Consider the following 4,943-nt stretch of genomic DNA (forward strand, 5'->3'; position numbering starts at 1 on the left):
TGTATTCGAATACGACAGTGCAGTTTTGTTTAAAACTTCATTTTTCAAATTTGTTTATGCATGTTTGACATATGGAAACCCTTTTAAGGTGCATGTTAAGTTGAAAGGTTATTTTGTGCATTTAAAACTTAAATGTTATGTGTTAATTGATAATTTCGGTTGGTGACCTTTACAACTATTGTGGAAATCTGGGCTTTTCCCTCAAATAAGAACCATGATCTTCCCACCGGTTAGTACCTTGTGGATGGGAATGTAGTTAGACACACCAGACTAGAGATGTGTCAGGAGGATCTTGCGGGGCGCGTGAAGATCACCCGGGATGTATAGTTTTTTGTAGAATGATCATATTAGGTTGACGTATAGGGACTAGATGTCTTTCTTATTTGGGTTGTGTTTATTTTAATTTGGAAAAGTGTACCTATACCAATATTGTCAGCTTGACATTTTATTTTGATGGGTTCCATGTACCACTCTTTTGTACAGGTGTCTGCCGAGAATACCCCAGGGGTATCAGCTATGTCTGATAGGCCTCACAGCCCTGATGTATTTTGGTGTTTGAATACTTTGGTTTTTTATTTCAAAAACTATTTTGCTGCTTGTAAATGTTGTTGACTTTTTGTCGTTGTGTTACGACTTAAATATTTATCCAAAAATATTTCCTTCTTTATTTCTTTGTTTTTATGAATTTGTTTGGAAAAAAAAAATACACTCGAGCTTTTAAAAATCGGGTTGTTACAATTGTGGTATCAAAGCTTTGGTTTTGATTTCTTTGGGGATGTGGACTTTTGGTTATAGATTGTAGGTCAACTTGTTGGTTGGGAGTCGTTATCTGATCATGCGTCGGGGTAATTTGTCTAAGTTGTCAGATCATGGGTAGTTATTATGTGTTGATGTAGTCAGAAGTTAGTTTATGGAATTATTCCAAGTGGTATTAAGATTTATTCTTGATGTTGGTTTTGAGGAAACAATGCCTCCAAGAAGGAACGACGCTGCAAAAGTCAACGTCAATAGGAATGATCAAATGGTTGAAGCAATGAGTTACCCTTCTGTTGATGCACAGAGAGCTGCCAAGACTCTACGAGATCTGGAGAAGAGGGAAATAGAGGTTTGTGATGCTGTGTCAAGAGGATTAGAAGATTTTCGTCGTTACCATCCTCCAAAGTTCAAGGGTGATGAGAACTCATAAAAAGCTGATAAGTGAATTCAATAAGTGGAAAAGATCTTCGAAATGACGAATTGTTAGGTAGGGTTGAAGTGAATCATGACGACATGGGAATTATGAAGTGGTTCCAATGACATAGATGTTATGTTGTTGGTGGTAACTCGAAGATGATGAGTATGGATGGATTAACGTTAGAGGATATGCGATTTCGTGTAAGGATCTAAGTGGAGAGCTTTTTAAGAAGAGTATTAGATGTTCACCTGGTAGATTTCAGGATGAGACTTGATGAAGTTTGATAACTGTCAAAGAGGTGTGAACACCTTGGAATTATTGAGAAGATATGGATTCCATTTGGAATAGCATTTGGTGCTTAGGCATCAACGAAAGAGGCTTGTGTCGAAGTAAAAGGAGCGTTCTTACAGTTCGGTTAAGATAGTCTAAGCCACAATCATGGTTGTTGGCTACCTATTGACAAATTGAGGCTCTGATCATCCTTAATCTCTTGTTGATAGTAAACAAAATCATGTTGAATAGAACAGACGAGTCTTACCGACTATGAAAGCACGTAATATTATTAAATATCTATGAAAAGGGGTAGACGACACTTTCTTCACGGAAGCACGACGAAGCAAGTTCTATCATGTATGTTGAGTTGAGTGCAAACCTGGTGCGGTTATTACTCTTGCTAAGATTGTAGCTCCACTAACACAACTTACCAGAAAAGATCAATCGTTCGCATGGACGGAGAAGTGTCAGGAAAATTTTCAATTACTAACGAGAAAATTGACAACCTCACCAGTATTGGTATTACCGCAATCAGAAGAACCATATGAAGTTTATTGTGATGCATCTCACCAAGGTTTGGGATGTGTTCTGATGCAACACAAGAAAGTTGTAGCTTACGCCTCAAGGCAACAAAGATTCATGAAATGAATTATCCTACTCATGACTTGGAGCTTGCTGCTGTAGTTTTTGCATTGAAGATTTGGAGGCACTATTTATATGGATGCACGTTCATAGTGTTCAATGACCATAAAAGTTTGAAATATTTGTTTGATCAAAAGGAATTGAACATGTGTCAGGAACGATGGATGGAGACTCTCAAGGATTTTGATTTCACACTACAGTACCACCCTGGGAAGTCCAATGTAGTGGCTGATGCATTGAGTAGAAGAAGTGTATCAGTGTCTTCAACAGTGGTGGCTAGACAACAAGAGTTGTGGGAAGCATTTAGAGACCTACCCTTGAACGTAGAGTTTGCACTAGGAATTTTGAAATTCGAAATGATTAAGATCTCGTGTGGACTACTTTAAGACATTGTGAATTCTCAAGATGACAACTTAATTCAAGAGAAGAGGAACTTAATAATGCAAGGGAAGACAACTGAGTTTAAGATTGGACCAGATAATATTTTGAGATGTAATGGTAGGATTTGTGTACCAGAAATTACAGATATGAGGAAGACAATTTTAGAAGAGGCTCATAAGAGTAAATTGAGTATTCATCCTGGAGCAACAAAGATGTATCAGGATTTGAGGCAGAATTATTGTTGGCCAAGAATGAAGAGACATGTAGCGGAGTATGTGTCAACTTGTTTAACTTGTCAGAAAGCGAAAGTGGAACATCAACGACCTGCTGGAATGTTGCAACCTTTATGTATACCCGAATGGAAGTGGGACAACATTTCCATGGATTTTATAACTGGATTGCCGAAAACAAGGAGAAATAATGATTCTATTTGGGTGATAGTGGATTGATTAACTATCTAACTGAGGTCTACATTATAAGGTAAAGACCACTTATAAGGTAGACAAGCTAACTGAGATCTACATTACTGAGATTGTGAGATTACACAGAGTACCATCGAGTATCGTATCATACCGTGACCCAAAGTTCACATCGCACTTTTGGGGAGCATTGCATGAAGCGTTGGGAACAAAACTAAGATTGAATTCAGCTTACCATCCACAAACGGACGAACAGACTGAGAGGACAAATCAGTCCTTGGAAGATCTTTTGAGAGCATGTGTATTAGACGATAGAGGAAGTTGGGATGATGTACTTCCGTTGGTAGAGTTTAGCTACAACAATAGTTTCCACACAAGTATTGGAACGGCACCATATGAGGCTTTATATGGGCGCAAGTGTCAAACGCCTTTATGTTGGTATAAGGACGGTGAAAGTATGATTTTAGGACCGGAGATGGTACGACAGACTACTGATAAGGTAAAGAAGATAGAGGAGAAAATGAAGACTTCACACGATCGTCAGAAGAATTATGCGGACAAGCGTCGCAGATTTCTAGAATTAGAACAGGGTGATCATGTATTTCTAAGAGTCACGCCTACTACTGGAGTTGGTAGAGCCTTGAAATCGAGATATATATATATATATATATATATATATATATATATATATATATATATATATATGTTTGGAGGGAAAAAGAAAGGAAAAGGAAAAAGGAAAGAAAAGGAAAAGAAAACAAACAGAGGAAAGGAAAGAAAACAGAATCCTTTCTCCCTCTCTGCCTCGCGAAGAATCCATCTTCTTCTTCCTTCTCCATTCTTCATTTTTGTTGCTTCCTTTTGCTTCAAGAAAAGGAACCAAGACTGGGTGAGTGAGAAAGCAAGGATTTCCCAGCTTCATTCTACCTCTTTGATTCAAAAACGGAGAAAAACGGTGTTGGTGTTTTCAAAACCGTCAAACACAAACCTTCACTGTTCTCCTAGATCTAAGCTTCATTTCAAGAAGTGATACAAGGGAAATTTGCTCACCTCCACGCTACGGTGCTAGCGAGTCAACTTTGGAAGCGACGACATGAACGAAGTTTTTACCGGAATTAATTGCGGTACCGTAATCGCTCGTTAAAGCTATCGTTAAGGTAATTGCGGTACCGTAATCGCTCGTTAAAGCTATCGTTAAAGCTATCGTCAATTTTTTAGTTTTCATTTAGGGACTTATCTATGGTTGAGCGGAAAAGAAATTTGTTAGGGTTGAAGTTTCGATTTTGGGAAAATGAATTTAATGCTTTTATGGGTGAAATTTTAGTGTTGGGTTTTTGGTGATAATGATGAGTGTTTTGTGGAAAATGAATTTAACTCATTTGTGGGTGGTTTTGAGGAAATGAAATTTAATGTGTTTGAGTGGTGGGATGTGATGATTTGTGTTTTGTCGTGTTTGACGTGCTCTTAATTAAGATTATAAATTTTGAGATGTGTTTGTGTGGATTTTGTGAAAAAATGAATTGATGTGATTTGGTGTGAATTGTGGATTGAATTTGAGAATATGTCTGAGTATGCTCTATGTGGAATTTGAAAATCATTAGAGTTAAATGAGATTTAAAATGGTGAATCTTTTAATATCTGCATTTACTTAATGATTGTCGTGAAAATCGTTAGAGTTAAATGAGTATTAAAAATGGGGAATATTTTAATATATGCATTTACTTAATGATTGTCGTGGATAAAGTCAGAATATGCTCATGCATTTCATAGTACATGGCGACCGGATGGGCCATGGTGATAGTGGTGACCGGATGGGCCACGAGATGATTCCATGTGATTTGTTGGTTCATCTTATCCTTGTGGGGATTGTCGTGTCGTGTAAGGTATGCGATAGACTACACATTTTTGGTATATCGGGATGACTTGTGATAGGTAGCACCTCGGTAAATAGTACTTCGGCCTGTGATAGCCGGTACATTTACGATTTACATTTTTAGTAAATCGTGTTGACCCGTGATAGGTAGCACCTCGATTATTTAGTACTTCGGCCTGTG

This window comes from Cicer arietinum, chromosome 3 (genome assembly GCF_000331145.2).
Source record: "Cicer arietinum cultivar CDC Frontier isolate Library 1 chromosome 3, Cicar.CDCFrontier_v2.0, whole genome shotgun sequence".
Lineage (NCBI taxonomy): Eukaryota > Viridiplantae > Streptophyta > Magnoliopsida > Fabales > Fabaceae > Cicer > Cicer arietinum.